Source organism: Grammomys surdaster, unplaced genomic scaffold, assembly GCF_004785775.1.
Source record: "Grammomys surdaster isolate TR1022 unplaced genomic scaffold, NIH_TR_1.0 125428, whole genome shotgun sequence".
Lineage (NCBI taxonomy): Eukaryota > Metazoa > Chordata > Mammalia > Rodentia > Muridae > Grammomys > Grammomys surdaster.
This window is the reverse complement of record NW_021620295.1, coordinates 171,972-191,934: the sequence shown is the minus strand read 5'-3', so window position 1 is coordinate 191,934 and position 19,963 is coordinate 171,972.

Sequence of the window (19,963 nt, the reverse complement as noted above, 5' to 3'; positions counted from 1 at the left end):
GGGGAAACAGAGACTAGAACCATGGGGCTACTCCAGCACCCCTCAGTGAAGGCCCTGACTCTGAAACATTCCACAGCTCCTCCCCCAAAACTATCCTGCTAGCTGGGGGATAAACATACATTGGATGAGTTTTGGGGGACATTTCAAATTCAGACCATAACACAGGGTGTATGTTTTAAAGCTAAACTGGCAATATTTATAGGGAAAAATGAATTGATGAGGCTGAGACATAGGATATCTCTAGCTTCATGAGATGGGAATTAAGCGGGAAGAAAGAGTCTAATAGGAGATATAGCCAAAGGGCAGAAAAGATTAGAGAATTAAGAAGAGGTCTAAATGTAGTCTCCTCTTCCTTTAAGGCAGAAAATAGTCCATGGAGATAGCCTAGCATACACCTCCTTCTCCAGAACAGGATGACCCATGGGATGGGATTAGCCAATACCACTCTGCCAAAGTGTGTGCATACTGCATCATTAGGCAGGTCTCTGACACTCAAAACTGGAGAGCTGGGGCAATGTGTGGTCTTATAATCACAAATGACCCATACCACCACCCATATTTTACATGGATTTTCTCTGGAGACAGAGAAAGTGCCATCTTTTATGCTGTCATTGCAAGCCCTAACACTTTATTGATGCCAGTCCCACTGTTGTTTGTGGCTAGAGAGAGTCATTTATTGGGACTGACATTATTAAGATTGACAGTGATCATTCCTGTCTGGGGTTAGCACGATCATCCCTCCCAGGAAAACCTTGTTATGTACCGGCAAACACTGAACAAACAATAGAGCCAGAGCATAAGAAATGCCAGGTTTTAAAAGAGGGAACTTCCGCCCCTAGACCAAGCAGAGAGGGGCCACCCAGAACCCCTTCTGACTGACGATATGAATTCTTGCTTAGGCTGTGAGGCTAAGCACTGCAAGAGAATATAAATAAAAGTTAAAAATATCTCCTGGGTTCCCTGAGGGACAAGCCTGACTGCATAGGGGTTGATTTCAAAAGTATCCCCTCTCCAGGAAAAAGACATCAGGATGGGTATGGCCCTCATGCCTCACTGGACAACGACAGGGGGACCAGAGCCATTACAAAGTCCCCTACAATTACTGGAGGGCAGGCCTTTAACCTCGCCTTTGCAAGATTAGAATCGCCACAGCCCTTCTATACTTAGAGAAGGGAGGAGATGTCAGGGACATCCCTGCTTACACACCGAAGGCCTAAAATCAGCCATAGGCCTAAAATCAGCAAAAGGCTTGTCATACATGTATACTAACACCAAGTCTTGGGTCTCTGTGGAAAAACATTGAAACAGATGGCTATAAGCTACTGTAAACAGGGAGTTTTTGTGACAATTTACCAACCAGAGTAGTCATAGACCTTGTAAATAGGTAGCCTTGGCAGACAATACCAACTTAGATAAGGACAAGTGAATCAGAGGCAGAGTCATAGTGATCTGTCCCCTGAACCTTCACCCAGCCAATACCCTGTTCTGAAAGATATCTGTATTCCCCCTGAACACCCACGCTCCAGTGTTATCCCCTTCCCCATGTCCTGCCTTTTTGTGTTTATAACCCCTGTGTGAATGAGTATAAATTACAATTTGAAAAAAGAAATAAATTATATATGTATATATATATTTCCTTGTGGGAAATGCTAATCTTTTATTACTAGACTATTGTTTAATATTTATCCAGTACCAAAAGCTATGCTGAGGGTACACACTGGAGCTCATGTTGGGCTGCCTTTGGGGACTTCCCATTTAATTAGACAGATGGGGAAAAAGTCTCCAAGTGTGGTTTCCAATCATATTTATGAATAATAAGCTGGATGTCTGCTTCTGGCACGATGTCCTGTTGACAAGATGAGGCAGTATACGATGTGTTTTATTATATATATGAAAAAAGAGTATAACTGATTCAATGAAGAAGAAAGTCACAGCAGAATATACATTTGCTAACTTTTCTGAGATTTTTACTTCCCAAGACACATATGCCATGGTTATAGGTCCATATATCATGATTTTCATTTTATAATATGATTAATAAATTATGTATTTTTGTATAGTAAAGATCATAAAATGTAACATGTCTAAAGTAAAAATAATAAATAAATAAATAAATAAATAATAAAAAAATAAAGTACATGACAGCATTCTGCTGTATTTCTCTAATGTATTAAAACATGACCCTTATTAAAAGGCTATACACTAAGTTTTTCTCTTAAAAAAAAAAGAAAGAAAGAAAAAATGAAATGCCAGGTTTTTAACCCTAGTGTTGGGGAGGCGGAGGCAAGCAGATCCTGAAGATCAATTCATTTTTACCCTATAAATATTTCCAATTTAGCTTAAAATTACACCCCACATTATGGTCTGAACTTGAAGTGTCCTCAAAAGCTCATCCTTTGGATGTTTATTCCCCAGCTAGCAGGGTTGTTTTGGTGATCTGTTGAACCTTTGAGAGTCAAGGGTCTCCCTGAGGGGTGCTGGGATAGTGCCAGTCTCTGTTTCCTTTGCTGGCCAGCCACTCTAGCCTAATTGGAAATGTTCAGATCAAATGAGAGACCCTGTCTCGAAATTTTAAAAAGCAGGAAGAGATGTTGACCTCTGGCCTCCACATGCAAGTCTGTACACACATGCAGCCCACCACATACACAAAAGAGCTGAGATTCCTACAAATAAATACAACAGAATAGTTCTTAGTGAGAACCTTGATGTGATTGGTATTTTTCTATGAAAGGAGTATGAACTGGTCCTTGCAGTGGTATGAGGTGGTGTGACAAAAACCAGCAGAGTATTAATCTACAATGCAGGGTAGATAAATCTCAAAGTCATTTGTGAATTAAGCCACACACTAAGGACACATGTGACAGGATTCCCTCTGCATGGAACATTCCAAAGAGACAGATCCATGGATAGAGGAAGTCAGGTCCAGGATCTCAGCAAGGATCAGCAGCCCAGTCTTAATTAAAGCAACAGTGGGTATGAGGCCTGACCAAGAGGGACATGTAGAATTTTTATCCCAAAGTCAGGTTGTCAAGGTAGGATACGTAATTCTCCATGTATCAGTAAGGCTTTAGTGTATAGTGTGTGTGTGCATGTGTGTGTTTGATGTGTGTTTGACGTTTGAGCATGTGTTTGTATGTGTGTATATCTATATGTATGTGTGTTTCTGGTGTGTGTATGTGTTTGTGTATGAACATTACAGTATATGCATTTGGTTACAGTAAGCTCTTAAAATGGAAAAGGTCCATAGCTTACTATAGATGCACTGAACAGGTTCTTTGGAGAAAAGACACAGAAGTTTTGAAGGTTCCAAGGATGACAAAATGGTGCACAGAGCCCATCAGACTGAACTGTGGCCTTTGATTCTTATGATTCTAAGGAAACCTCTCTCTCCTGACAAAGAAGAGACCACAGTTCCTCCAAGGTTGACCAGCTGATATTCAGACAGAGTCAATTATAGCTATATCCCATTGTAAGGGAAGTAAGCAAAATCAAATTAAATCAGGAAAAAAGTGTCTCAGCAAGAGTGGAAATCTTATACCCTAAATTGAGTGTATACCAGAGATGGTGCTACTACAAGCAGAATGTGAGCCTGGTTGCCCCAGAGCTGCCAGGGGCTTGTGGTGTAGCACAATAAAACACATCATATACTGCCTCTTCTTGTCAGCAGGACATCGTGCCAGAAGCAGACATCCAGCTTATTATTCATAAATATGATTGGAAACCACACTTGGAGACTTTTTCCCCATCTGTCTAATTAAATGGGAAGTCCCCAAAGGCAGCCCAACATGAGCTCCAGTGTGTACCCTCAGCATAGCTTTTGGTATTGGATAAATATTAAACAATAGTCTAGTAATAAAAGATTAGCATTTCCCACAAGGCTTTTGTAGCTGCAGCAAAAAGAACTCTGTTGAATGGAGTGCCTCCTGTTTTTCAAATGTCTCAGTGGGAGGCTCATTCCCTGTGTCAATCACAATCTCTTACCAGGTAAGCCAGGCTCCATGGGGACTTCACATAAAATTATTTCATGCTGGAGAATAACCACATCCAAACTCAAGGAAGGACCATGGGATTCCTTACTGTGTAAGAAGTAGGAGGCAATCAAGTAAGTCATTAGATCACTTCCTCCAGGAGGAGCTGTGACCACAGGGCCGCTACTCCACAGACCCTTTTGTGATCACTGTGATATCCTTTGGCCACTGTATAAGTGATGTAGCACTTAGAGCCTTTAGTGTGAAAGTTGGTACGTATAAATCCACATCAAAGTTTATTCATGGAAGCAAAGAGTATACTATTAGAAATTTGTCACGATGATCTATTGAGCCACCCGGTATTTCTTGTGAGTGTTCTAGATGTTAGGCTGTCACTGAGGTATGGAGACAACCCAGTCATAAAAGCCTTGGCTCATCCTGTGCTTCTATTGTGCAGAAGTGATTCACTGTTGAGGAACCAATCTGGGTATAGTGGTAATCACTGTCTCGAAGGAGTCACAGAGTAAGTAGTTACACAGCCGAGTTCTGTAGAGAGGTGAGAAGGGACATCTGAGGAGGTGGACTGCAAAGGTGGATGGAAAGGTCACTACAGGCAAAGGGAAGTCCTACAAAACATCTGCAGAGTTAGGAGAGATCTTGGTGTGTCTGGTGTGGTAAAACACAACATGCCAAGAAGAAAGAGGGACCATGAGATGGGACAGAACTCCTATGCATGTGATGAGGACTACGGGATATGTCACACTTCTGGGATGATCTCAAAGAAATTGGTATTAAGTGCACAGAACGAACACGGATGATTTTTGTCTGCAAAATGTAAAGTGACGTGGAAAGATGAATGGTGATGCCGTAGGGCCTGAGCTTGCATGGGAAGAGAGTCATGGATCCTAGAAGCAATATAAAGGGATTTATAATCAATTCGTGGGCTCTGCTGAAAAGCTGGTGAGCCTCGGCCTCCCACAGTAGGCCCTCTGCCTGTCCTAGCCTTGCATGCTCACTATGTGTGCCCTGATCATGAAGGTTAGTAACAACAGATTAAAGAGGCACAGCCGCCTCACCTCCACGTCACATCTGTTCTCTTATCTCTTGGGAATTATTGTTTGGATGAAGTCTGTACCTAACTTTAAAGTCATACTGTAGAACTCAAAGAAACATCCTATTTGCCCCTGTGATTTCCAACCTTTTAAAAGCTGGAAACGTTAGAGCAAATGAGAAAATGAGGTGGTTCAGCAAGAACGAGTGCTTGCTGCTGAGCTGGATGCCCTGAGTTGGATTCCTAGGACCCACATCATAGAGAAGGAGCGAACCAATTTCTGCAAGCAAATTGTCTTCTGACCTCCATACATGTACCACGACAACCTTGCCCACATGTGCACGCACGCACACACACACACACACACACACACAATATAAAACTAATTTAAAATGTAGAGCCCTCACTAACAATAAGAGTACAACCTTGCCCCCCATGTCATTGTCACACAGCATCTGTGTGCTTCTTTTTAAAAGAGATGTAGACTGTGAGATTAAAATTTCACTTTATGAAGCCAATAATATGGATGCTAACTGAAAACAGTATACCCACAGGATGGTGGGAAAAAAATAGTCTATGTGGAGTTAAGGAAATACTAGGACTTTTGCAATGTCAATGCCTCAACTTTCAAACTATGCCTTGAAACTACCTGAGTGCTTAATTTAATAGTGTTCAAAGAAGTCATACCCTCTTCTTCAGCTTCCTTATCTGAGAGAGAAAGGAGAGAAAGTGCCCAGGTTGAGGAACACACTCCTTTGTCTACTTCCTGGTATGTCTAACACCTCTATTTGCCTTATGGAACCCTGACTTTGGGGCCATTCAGGGCCTGTGCCAGACTCTTACATGGTTCTCTGCTGCTTTTCCCAAAGTCCAAGAAGATAGCCTTTGTAGTTTTGTTTATCCTTTTAACAGATGAAGATTTTGAGACTTGACGTGATAAAGCATGTACTGGTTGGATTTATGTGTCAACTTGACACAAGTTAGAGTTATCAGAGAAGAAGCCTCAGTTGAGAAGATGCCTCCACGAGTTCCAACTGTAAGGCATTTTCTCAATTAGTGAACAATGGGGAGTGCCCAGCCCATGGTAGGTGGTACCATTCCTGGGCTGCTGATTCTGGGTTCTATAAGAAAGCTGGCTGAATAAGCCCTTCAAAAGAAGCTAGCAAGCAGCAGTTCTCCATGGCCTGAAAACACCCTTCTCTCCCCAGCTTGCCTTTTTGGTCGTGGTGTTTTGTTGTAGTAATAGAAACACCCTAATGAAGACGAAGAATACCATTTTATTTTGTGTATCTGTTGAGAACGTAGTGAAAAATACTATCAATTTTACAGTGATTTTAGATAACATTGTATTTCATTCTGTACAGTTGCTTTCATCTATTTTGGGGAACTAGTTACTCAGTAAATATTTAAACAAAACACTAAGTACCATGGGCTCAAGGCGTTACTGTGGCTTTGATGAGGGTTCCTGAGTCAGGATTGACTTCTTTTTAACAAATGCAAACTACTTGATTCTGTTTTACAAACCTGAAGCTGAGATGAAGGCACATGATTTGACCAAGGAAAATACAGCTAGCTGATGGCAGGGCAGGGATGTTGGTTCAGTCACTCACACTACATTGATGAACTTTCCCACTATAAATCTATAGGTACCTTTTAAGGTAAATTAAAAATAATAGGGAGGAAAACCATTTGGAGAGGAATGAGCATCCTGAATCCTACTGGACAGAAGTGCACAGAGAGTGCAGCAGAGAAGCACTGGGAGCACCGTCACTGGAGAAGCGTCTAGAGGGTGGGTCATGTCTGATTTAGAGGTGCATCACATGTGCCAAGGTTTGACACGTGGCCTGATCAAATCCTGGTGTCTTTTAGGAGGTCATGGGCTGGTTGCTGCAACCGTATAGAGCTGATTTTTGTCTGCCTCTGCAGGCCTAGTGACTTCATAAAAGGGCAATTTAAACACCCTGGGCACCAGAGGAAATCTCTGACTCTTTCCTCATTAGCCTAGAGTTTCCTGCTATAATCATTTGCTGGTAATGAAAAATCAAAATTCTAAGCACTGTATACTAGAACCTTTTTGGAAAGGAAGCACAGGTCATGGTGAACTGAGAACTATTAAAGTATGATAACTGGGAGTGGGTGCAGAGCTCTTGACATTTCTTTAGAAATTTAAGTTGAAGAGAAACCTTAAGAGTGGCATTTAAATTTTTGGTCTGCTTCCATTTCCCTCCAAACTGGTAATTTATTGCCCTTCCATCTGGGTCTACATCTCCAAGCCACATTAGGAAAGCCAAGTCTCCAGTGGGAAGCCTGAATCCACAGACAGAGGTATTGACCAGAAATGTAAGGGCAAACTAATTCAATTACTTTCAGTGGAGTTTAAAATATAATCCTCACCCAAGCATGTGGGTGCCTCTCACAAAAGGAAAGAGCTTTAAAAACATTGATTATATTACCCCCCCAAAGGGCAAGCCAGTGGTGGCCTTGAATGTCTGAGGGATTTTGGAGGGCCAGAAATATGTTTCTGTCAGCATAGGAGCCAGCACTATGGAATGATGGAAGAAATGAAAAATCAAACTGAAAGTTAAACACTTTGCTTCAGACAACCCAGTACAATGATTAAAATGCTGAATAGCTTTTTAAAAAGGTTTATCCACTCTAAGGGGGAAAAAAAAAGTCAGAGGGCCTCTCCTCACCCAGCCCCCACACTGTTTTCTCAGAGCATCTGTTAGAGAGAATAAAATGAAATATATATATATATATGTATTTATTCTTGGAAAACAATTTGATCTCTTTTATCTGAAAGTTTTTGCCAATGTTTTCATCAGTTCTCTCAGAGATAGCTGCGATTCCGCTTTGACTTTGAACAAAGAATAAATTGGGTTTCTCTGCAGTGAAAAATAGGAGGCTTGCTAAAAGCACTAACTTCAAAATGGTTCTTATTGTATATTTGGAGAGAGAATATTAGTGGGAAAAGATGCCCAGTACTGCCTGCACTGAGAAGCCCACGTTGGCTTGTATTAAACTACTGGACTCTTCTGGGGGAATGGGGGAGTTAAGATTTGCTAAACCTCAGTGTCATTAATTTTCTTGACTGTTTCTGATTCATTCACTTGTGGCTCCATTAGAAATTTATTTTTAATTTTGTGTTGTCTGCGAAAAGCATATTGCTAGAAAAACAAGCACATCTTACATATGCCTGACATTTCAAAAAAATGAATGTAACGTATTTTGTGCTGAAAATAAACAACTTGTCTTTCCCTTTCATAGCTGAACAATATTTACGAACATTCAAAATCAGATCACTAATATGTTTACACCGGTCAAGCAACTGTCCTGTCCAAGGAACTCCTTTGTTCCCTCATTTGAAATAAGCTCTGTCTTTAACTCCCAGAAATCCACTCTGACCATCAGGTCACTGACCATGAGCAAAGTCAACCTTCACTAGATGCCCTGCTTGATTCAGACTGTCTGTATTCAATGGTAGCACACAGATGTTCAAGAATTATACCATGTATTCTGCATGCTTACAATGTCTTAATTTACTTTCTTTTGAATGCTGAAGTCATTTAAATTACCACAAATATCTGACTTATATTCCCATTCCAACATTCACTGATACCCTGGGCAAAGTACTTCCATATTCTAAGTCTTTATTTAACCACTAATATTTAACATAGATATTTTAATACATACACCCTTCTTAAAAGGATATTATAAAGATTAAATGGAGACAGGCTTATAGCATACTTAGCACAACTGTAGGCATGCTAATAACTCTTAGTTGTTAAACCATTGGGGAGGCAGCCCCTCTGATGTTTGTATACAGGTTTGCATTTTATGAGACTCTACCTTGAACAACACTATAAAAACAAATTGGTGTTAACGTTAATGTTGTGATTTCTTGAATATGATTTTTGTGCCTACAGATTGGTTACAGTTGATTCTACTTCAACTACAGCGGGGTTCCTGACCTTCAGGATCATGCTGTTCTGAAGAAAGATGGTCACTGCTTTAGATGCAAACTTGGGCTTTATCCTAGATACTCAAACAAGTGTAAAAAAAGACTTTCTTACAGTAATTTTTCAAAAAGTCAACCAAGCAAAAAATTACCCAGGTTGGATTGATCTGATCATATATTCACACATTAAATGTGTGTGTTCACTCTAGAATGTTGTTATTAGCTTTATCACTTGAAAACTGCCCTTCCCTGGAATCCCCTTCTAGAGCATTAGTGAAGTGTAGAGCTGGGCTTGTCAATCTCTCCTTGTCTCCTAACTACTCTAGAGTTGTGTCTTTGTGCTGCATTGTGGTTGGTTTCTTCAAATCCAGCTAACTAACCATGTTTTGTGAAAATGTATCTGATATGTTTTGTTCAACCATCTGATGGAAGTCAGTGCATGATTACATATTCTGTTGTCAATATTATACTTGGTTCTCTTCTGAATCTTCTTGCTCTTTTAAAAATAATGTTCTAATCATTTTTTCTAGGACTTTTATGACCTCCTCATCGTTGGTAATCTAAGCATGTTTATTTCATAGTTTCAGTGAGAATATTTTTAGTTCTGGAGATAATAATTATCTTGTCTGTTACATCACTGGGTTTTCTATCATGGTATTTTATTGGCTGGTACAAATAATCTTATTAAAAATGATTTGTCATTGGCATTGGGACTAGGGTAGAGGCATATTTCTGCAAACATTTTATGCCTTTTATCACTGGAATCTGTGAAAATTCAATGCATATTATAATGCTAGGATTACACAAGGGAAATATCACACTAGAAAGTTATTTTCCTTTCTTTTTTCAGTACTGTGTCTTGACCCCAGGATTCCCTGTATATTAGGAATTTACATTAGTTTTTGTTAGTTTGTTTGTTTGCTTGTTTATTTTATTTTTTAGTAGTATTATCATTTTGTTTCTTGTAAATGAGAAAAATAGCAGTAGCCCTGGCCTGGCCTCATTGTTGGCTAAATATTGTCTCCAGGGTTTGGAGAATTGAGTTTTAGATTCTGTTATATAGTTTCATGAGGTTCTGGGAAACAAATTACATATTAAAGGTCTTTAAAACACATCATAGAATTCAAACTGCAGACACAATTTTCAATATATTGATGGCAACATACCCTTTACTCCTGCTCGGGTCTTAGAAAACATCAGAAAATTCATGAAGAAGAAAGGACTTATGAATATGAGCAATATAGTAAGTAGTTTCTTCTTTCCTTTTGTTCTTTCTTTCTTCCATTTTTTTCATATTTAAACATTTCCATTAGGAGTTCTGAAGATTGAGTACATGGATGGGCTACATCTCAGATATTTCAGCAAGCATAATGCGTGCCCATTATTAACACAAGATAGTGGGATCTGGGACTCAGTCAGGCTCTGTTGCTTTGGCCTGTACTTACTTCCTGATCCTGGAACCTTTCTTCTTGTGAGTCGCTTGTATTGCAAAACTATCCATAGAGAATATTGTATTCTCTTCTAATCTTCTTTGCTTGTTTTCAGGTTCATTTCCTATGATGAGTTTCCCAAGCCACATGTTAATTTGAACCTAATACCTGGTCATCTCAGTGGTGGATTTTGATATAATTCTGCAAGTTATCTCTCTACCTGCAGTTTTGAATATATGTTAGTTTTATGTGATGACTCTCTGAGCCAACAGATGATTTTTTTTCTTGTCATCCTCTCATAAAAAAAAAAGAGTCTATTACTTTTGTAGGGAGCTCAGTTCCAGCCTTTCATTGCTAATAGCTGACCATGGTCTGAGGTCCTCATATTTCCTGGCATCTTTGCCAACTCTTGGGGATCAGCTTTGCTGATAATGCATATGTACTTGTTTGCCCTGATGTTCTCATGTGTTATCCTTTTATTATTTGTGTTTTTAATGTAAAGATCCTCTTTGGTCAGTCCAGTGTCTTGGGTTTCTCAAGCTTCTTCTCTCCTTAGGGAGCACAACTCATATCCGTACACCTCTACGGCCTCCAGGCCATAACTCAGGGAAATTACTTATTCAAATCTCTGAGCCTAGAACTAATTTAATGCTGCAACTAGAATTTTTGATCTTTTGATAAAGTAACAACAAATTCATGGTCCCAAAATTATTTATTTGATAAGCTAGTTTGAATATCAGATGTGTCTGTATGTTTGATATTCTTTTGGTCATCTCAAGATATAAAAATTAATTTCTTACAAGGATTTACTTTACCACAGAATGAACCAAAAGGCAGTCCTTGCTACCAATGTCTCCATATTATTCTGAAATATGAGACATTGAATGATCATCACTGTTTCTACAATTGAATCAGTGACAATGATTATATCTTCAGGAATAAATAAAGATAATATCACTGTTGGCCTAATTTTTTCAGAGTATATAAGTTGTAGATACTGTCAACTTCTTCTGAAAACTGGTTAAAAAGTCCAAATATTTTTCCTTTTACTGTAATGATAACCAGATTCCTCAATAATCTTTAAGGTATAAAAAAAGATAATTTAACTTCTAGAAATGTTCTATTGCAGTATGATAGCAAAATACCACTCCCACCCCATTTAAAAAGTTCCCTTTGGTCTGGTGATATGGCTGAGCAGGTAAAGATATATGCATCCAAGCCTGTAGACCTGAGTTCAATCCCTAGGATACACATGGCAGATGTAAGAACCAATTTCCACAAGCTGTTCTCTGACTTTTATATATATACATACGGCAAACTCACACACACACACACGCACACACACATACATACATAGAGCCAAATAAGTAAATGCTATATAATGTTAAAAGAATTTTCTCATGTACCCAAACAGCTACAGTTCCCTGTGAGAAAATCGACATGAAGATTAACATCAATACCTACATATGGTAGATGGTAGTCAGCAGAATGATATGAAGAGAGATTGACCTTAGCCTTTCTCCCTGGATGACATTATTATTTATGGCCAGGACTGAGGTCGGAGAAGTGAGATACTTGTCCTTAATACAGAATGTAAGAAGATTCCAAAAAATTCAGTGATTATGATAAATTATATTCTTAATTAATATGAAACATATGTTAGTTTGATTTCATCATTCTATATTACATATGTACAACAGAACATTTTGATGTATTTCAAAATGTAGCATGATTTGTGAAGTAAAATAATATCAATTAAAAATAAGATGTATCAAAGAAGTATATTTTAAAAACTCCATATGGCAAATTAAAGGCTGTGGCTCCAGGCTGCTTTGATAAAGGACAAGGTTTGGTAATTGTTCCACTCAACATTATGGTGATGTGGAGGAGCCAAAAATGAGAAAAAAAAGTACAGGATAATATGTTGTCCTTGCTGAAAATTTAATGTGTTATTCATCAGTGCATTGTTAAAGCATTGGTTTTGATTTGTTAAGATATTGCTATAGACTGTCATTTACTTCAGCTTTATATTTGAATCCAAGGAGTAGTGTATCACTTACCCTAGTCCTAGCTCTGGGATGGAGAGATGCCACAAAGACAGTGTTTTCCAAGTTATTATATCTGCTAGTTCTACAGTATCATACCGATATTCTGGAATATGTGTTCTTCATTAGATATTTATCCTTTTGTTTTCTCATTAGCAGTGGTAGTAGTAGTTACAGAGTTAAGTGTAGCTGTCTACAGTTAATGCCAGAGAATGGCTGAACTTATCCCTATTGCTCTAACAAAGTAGATTGTGTAGCTTCTTAAAAACAACAGAGATTTATTTATTCTCTCCTAGTTTGAAAGTGTGGAGAGTCCAAGTCAGAACCACAAGAGGACCTGTTTTCTGGTTCACAGACAGACTATATCCTTTGGCTGCATTTTCACATAGCAGAAAAGCAGGGTAGCTCTCTAAAGCCTTACAAAGGCTTGAATCCCATGCATGAGGGCTCAGCTGCAAGGCCCTATCATCTTGCCTCCTGATATCATCACTTAGAGATTATATTTTTGCTTGTGAAGTCAGGGTTAGAACATTCAGTCTATGTCAGTGAGGATAACTTGTCAGTGGTAATATGAGAAATGAAAGATAAGTTGATTAAATTCAAAGACAGGGCAGCTTTTGTGGCCTTGGTTGCCTTTTTGATGGTTTGTAAAAATTCCGGTAAAACATGCTTAGCCTAAAAGTTCCCATGTTCATCCTTGTTCTGTTGTTCTGTGGCAATAGGCACATCTTTACTCTCTGCAAACCTTTGTCATCACCCCTATTCAGAATTTCCAAGAATTCAAAACTAAATTCTGATGTTCCTGAAGGAGCAGTGAAGGATTTAAATTAAAAGCAACAAAACAACAACAACAACAAAAATTTACTCAAATGAACTTGTGAAAAGAATAGATTTGGGAAGCAAAGTGAGAATGATGTAAATCATCATCACAATATTTTAAGGGTCTTTCAGGTGATTCAAGGAGTGGGCAGCAAAGGCACAGGTGACTAGTATAACAAAAGAAGTAAAAAGGAAGGAAAGAAAAAGATATGGTGACACAAATGGATAAGCAAGGGAAAGGGGTGGGTGTGGTCAGATAGGTGAGGAGATGTGTAAAAAGAGAATCCACTCATTCCAGTGTCCCTTGGCACAGGACATGGCGATGTGGGTCAGACAGCCGCTTCTCTCCCAAGCACTGGTGTGGTCTAACTGGCTCCTCCAGGTGCCTGCAGTGAAACCAAGGAATGTGATTAGCCCATTTAACATGGCTTCTCTTCAAAGCTGAACTTAGAGATAACGTAGTCTAAAAATATTCACTATAAAGGCTCATCACCAATTGCCTTCTATGTATTTTACTTTTTGAATATATTTAAATCTGTCTTTATTCACTATATAATAGAATATTTTATGAAATGTATGTTGTACACTGAAGTACAGTATGCTGTAAGTTATTATACTACGGCCAAATCTCAATTTCTTAATCACTGACATTCTTTTCCTAGCCTGGACTGGGCTATGATGGAAGTATTTACATCAGGGGAAGCCGTAAAGCCTAAGGCTTGGGGTTTGATTCATTCAATGGTAATAAGGCAGATTTTATGCTTTAAAATGGCCTTTTCACTAGAACTCTGTTTTGATAAAGTTACATGGCTACAACACAGGAGTTCTACAGATTCCAAGAAAGCCATTCAGTGCGAACCAGAACTTAAAGACTTATGTGTATTTCATTATTACTCCTATGCTACAAGTTGCATATCTTTTCTATCAGTAAAAGCTGTGAAAAACTTACATTTACAGGTATCCAGAGACACCTTTGGGAAATAGACTTGAATGTTTACCAGAACACATTAACCATACTCTGTTGATGGGCAGATGGATCACATAATGTGTTAACAATGACCAGAAAGCCCTGCTGTACATTAGGTATTGGAGGGACATTTTGTTTATATTCACATCTCAATTTTCATACCGTCTTCTGTATTCAGTCTGTGTACTACACTTGAGGGTTAACAGAAACTCCCTGTCATTTGAGAATGAGGAGATACAATCTGGCTCAAGATTCCACAAGGGATATTCAAGGGAGTGCTCAAAACCGGGAAGGATTCAATGCACAGGCTACTTCACCCTAGAGACAAGGTTGCAGAGTATTCAGAGAGTAAGCAGAGACAAGGCATGCCCAGGGAACACTGAGAGAGGCAGAGAGTTGCAAGGCATATGGGGCGGCAGTGTCCATTTACCCTTTGGAATGCAGCCCTCCTGTTGGCATAGCAACTACTGCAAAATAAATTCAAGGTGGTACTTCAAATGGTGCCTCAGAGACTGTCCCTGAGCCATTTAAATTGCTTGTTTGTTATGTATAAGAATTTACCTAACCTCCAACCTGCAATGGAAGCTTGACATCTCTTTTTTTCTTGTGTTGATATGCATTCTCAGGTCATTATCATCCTTAAACATGTTATTTTTTTCTACCTATCTAAAAAATACATTCAAGCATTGTGTTGGTTTATCCAACCTCCCTTGGGATACCTCAGGCCTTCCATCTTGCCTTGTGATGGAGATGCTGACAGGCAGTAGTATTTCTAGTGTCATCTTTCAGCCCCTAGTTCCCTGCTCTAAACTGGGCTGGGTTACACAGCATGCAAAAGAGGGAGATACTCAATTCAGGGATGCCCTCTGTAACTTCTGTTGGGAACATAACATCAGTTATGTTACTGCCTCTGCACTGAGGGAGGAGAACCTCAGAGCTGAGCCTCACAAGTGTCTTTTAGCTATGAGACTGTCCTAAGCACCAGCTCCCCAGCTCTCCTGTCCCTTGCTGACTTTACAGGCCAAATGAAAACCAATTCATGAAAAACTAAAATGTGACATAGAGAGTTCAAACCAGCGGATAAAAGTCTGGCTTCTTAGATCAGTGGTAGGGCTAGCAAAATAAACAGGGATCTAGACCAGAGGTTCTCAATCCATGGGTTGTGATCCCTTTGGGATCAAACAACTCTCTCTCAGGGGTCACTTAAGACCATCCCTCAGAAACCACGGATATTTACATTACAATTCATAACCATAGCAAAGTTAGAGTTATGAAGTAGCAACAGAAATTATTTTATGGTTGGGGGTTGCAACATGAGGTCACAGCATTAGGAAGACTGAGAACTGCTGATCTAGATTGTTTTTGCTCTTGGCTTCTCCTAAGAAAGTGTGCATCTGAGACAGACAGACAGACAGACAGACAGACAGACTGACTGACTGACTGAAGGTGGGAGGTTAAAAAGAGTAGTTTGAGCATTCTTTTGAGTACCTCTTGCTGATTCACAGTATAAACCACGACCACCTCATTCCAAGAATGCAAGGGGATGTTCTCATTTAACTCTAGTCTACTGCCTAAAATACAGAAACCTATCCAGCTGTGCTGCAGAGCTGGGAGCGTTGATCCATCCAGCTTTACAGGGAAGCAGAAGGTAAAATCTTGAGGTAGGAAAGGAAACGCTCACATTCCACTTCTTGGGGATTCAGCTCACACTCCTATGCTCTCCTTTTTCCTGTGTCTATTGAACTTAAAAGGAAAACATTTCCTATGTGGATCCCTTGCCCTGCTCTTAGGTAATAAAGGCAGAGAACTTAGGTGCTTACGCCTTGAAATTTGTAAAGCTGGCACACTGGCCCCACAAGCTTTTCAGTTTGAGTGATGAGTCTCATTTGGTGACAGTGATGGACAGGTAATAGTCACTGTAGATAGTTCCTTATTCTGTCTGGTCACTGCTCTGGGAATGATAGGTGTATTAATCCCAGTGACCAATCTTGTAAGGTGGTAACAGTATAAATACTAATGCAATCAGTATGCCACTTCATCTTTTAGAGGATAAGGTGACTGGCATCTGGAGACAGGTGATGTGACTCTGTCCTCAGGTGAGAAGCACAACAACTATAATTTGAATATCTGCAGTTCAATTGTAAGGGACTAAAGATTCTCAAACAAGGATAATATACCTCCACAGGCTCTACTTCGGGATGGTTCTTGAGATACTTTTCATTATAATTGGGATGATGATGTGTTCCAATTGATAAGAGAGATACTGCCAGTGACCCTGTCCCTTACTATAGAGAACTGTCAATCCAACATACTAAGATGACCAAATGGAAACCAATTCAGGAAAATCTAAGCTGAGCAACCTGCACATTGATTTCAACCACACTCCTTCTCAGAGTTCTGGTGCCAAGAGGCAGCACATTCATGGGGCTCAAGCCATGTGACTCAGGAAGGCTGCTGTCGGCAAAGCATTGGAAAGAGCGGAGGCCAGATGTACCAGCTTAATGTGAAGGCATGCTTCAGAAAGCAGGGGGAAGAACAAACACTGTGTTGCTTGTGCTTTTAGAAGGGCAGGTTCCAATAGTTAGATGCCTACCATAAGGACAAAGGCTTGAGCTGTGAGCAATGTGATCCCTTGACTGGTTTGCTCAGTCATCCTCTATCTGCATTTTTGGGTACAAAGGCTCCAGAACTGGCTTTCATTTGGCTTCTGGCTGAAATTTGTCAGGGACTCATACATTATTATAAAATGCATTTTTAGTATAACTAATTCTCTGATGATTTCATATATAATGTAATACATTTTGGCCATACTCATCTGTTCTTCCTCGATAGCTTACTTTCAACCGTCCAATTCCTCCCACCCACCTCGACAAGTCCCCCTTCACTTTTCCGGTTTGCTTTGCTTTGTTTGGTTGTTTGCTTAATTTGTGACCCACAGGGTTTAACCCATATGGACATGTGTTGGAGCTATTCTACAGCATGGGGGCTTCATCTGTGCCTATACCATTGGAGACAGTGGTGTCCTGGTCTTGGCTTTCTTCAGGACTTAGGTTTGGCCACAGTCAGAAGTGAGAAGATATACCTAGTAAAAGTATCTCCTTTCCTCCTTGCTCCCACACGATCCCCTGGGACAAATCAATCAACTCGGATCAATAGGAAATACTGACCAGGCTTTCACTGCAAAGCAGAATAATGACATTTTAATATTTTTCATGATTATGTAAAATGTGGTCAGGGTGAGTATTATATTTTTTAGCATCATCAATGCAGTTTTATTTCAGCTTCCTGCACTACAGGTTCTCCTTGAGAACTCTATCTTCATGATTCTGAAGGGATTAGCTTTAACTTTACCTCACAGTTTGCTACGTGGAATCTAAATTTTCACTGGGCTTTGTCTCAGGTGTGGACCAGCTGCATTGACATCATCTGGGGAGGCTACTAAAAAATATATGATCATACACCCTGCCTCACATCCACTGAATCGGAATTAGCATTTTAACAAGGTCTGCAAGTTACTCATGCATTCTTGTCTGTAGAGTTTTCACTTATATTCTTCAAGTTGTTCTAAGAGCTGTAGATGTAAATGGAGAGGAGTTTTTCTCTAAGACTGAGTTGCCCAGTTTTTGAAAGCAGAAGCTGGGTCACATGGATTCTGGAGTCATTTCAGTTTCAAAATTACTACAATTTCTTGACCCCAACTACTGAGTCTCCCTAGGAACAGGAGACAATAATTTTCCTTCAATGGGACTAACTTCTGCACAGGATACTGATCCCATTTTTTTTTTAATTTTAAAGAAGACTATTTTTATATAATTTATTTTGATCATTTTCCTCCCCCTCAAATTCTCCCAGATCCTTCCCCCCTCCCTTACTACCCAACTTTGTATCCTTTGTATCTCTTCCTTTCAAAACAAAAAGAAAAAAGGAAGGAAAAAAATGTAAAACCACACAAAAATCAAAACAAACAAGCAAAAGACAGATAAGACGAGGAAAAAATGCCACAGAAAACAAGGGAAAAGTACATACATACAGACAGACAAAGAGACAGACAGACAAAGAGACAGACAGACAGAGGCAAAGAGTTTAATTTATGCTGCCTAACTAATCTTGGACATGAAGCTTGCCTCTAAGAAGTGGTAATCTCAGTTGCTTGGGGCCACCCCCACCATACAACACTAAGTAATCATCTGTGCTTCTTGAGTGCTGCTGACCAGCTATTAATGGAAGTTTCCAGTAATGCCTTCCTTTGTTTCCATTAATTTGGCTAGAATGTCTCTCTGAATTCAGGGAAACATGCTTGGTAAATTCACTGTTATAATAAGCAAGGAAACCAGATGAGTATGCAGACAGATGAGATATGCAGAACTGCTGTAAGGGTGCATGCCAAGCCACCCTGCCCTCCCTGCTACCCTTCCATCCAGACACTTTCTCATACATTTTGTCCTAAAGTTTATTTAGTTGGTTTTCAACAAGAGCTTTGTGAGGTTCATGAACTATTTGGTCATTGATGATCAATTTAACCTTTGACCTTTTTTATCTGGCCAGAGGAAAGGGACTAAAAGTTATATACTTCCTATTACATTTAGTTTCCCAGGCAGCTACCCTACTGTGGCTTTGATATGAATGTCCCCAAAGGATCCTGGGTTGAGGGCCTGGTTTCCCATGGGCTGCTGGTAATATTCTTGAGAAGTGATGAGACCATAAAGTTCCGACCTCATCACTGGTCTGAGCCACCAATGAGTTTGTATTGAGTAGGCTATTAGAAAGTGCAGACTATGTCAAGGAAGCAGGTTGCTGGGAGCGTGTTTTTGAAGGGTATATTATTATCCAAGATTATCCCTCTCTTCTTCTGCCTCCTGTTTGCATGAAATATGTAGACACTTCTCCTACATATTTCTGTAACCAGGATGTTTCTCCAAAGAACCTTGGACTAAAGTGTGGGCCCAAATCAACCTCTATTCTTTTGAATTGTTATTCTCTGGTATTCTGTCATTATATGAGCTAACTTTTAGCCCCTTACCCAGACTATGCAAGAGGCCATCTGAGAGACCAGATCTCTTAGGTTCAGACTCCATCTTAGAGAACTTGACCTAAGGTTGAAATCAAGATAACTAACAAGCTGGTATCTAGCACCAGTTTCCAGATTAACCCCCAACAAATCTGCACCTGCAAGTTACAAACCTTCCCCTGGCACTTCACTTCCTAACAACCACCAATCAGGAAGAAATCAGAAGTTAAGTTTTTGGTTTGTCTCCCAGCATCAGCCAATCATTTTAAAGGACAATACAACTCCATAATGCGCCCTCCCCAACACATGTGTGCCAGGCTAGAAAACACCCCTTGCTTGTTTGCTTGCCTCTATAAATGCTTGCCTGAAATTGGGTTCAGCACTACACCCTCCCGTTTTGCTGCATCAGAGATAGGAGTGTGGCCCAAGCTGAAACTGATGAATAAAGACCCTCGGGTGATTGAGTCCAATGGAGTTGGCTCCTTGGTGGTCTTTTGGGGTTCATGAACACTTCCTGGCACAATACATGGTGAGTTGATTCATGAAACCAAAGACGCTGTTACCCTAGAGAGAATTCCCAGGGACTCAGGAGCTCCCCATCAGATGTTGCTGAAGAATTGGGATATTCCAAAAGTTTGAGGAATTCCATTTTAGGAAGTTCAAACATGAAATAATAGGACAGAAGAGTCTTCTGCCAGCACTTTCCACAAGGACATA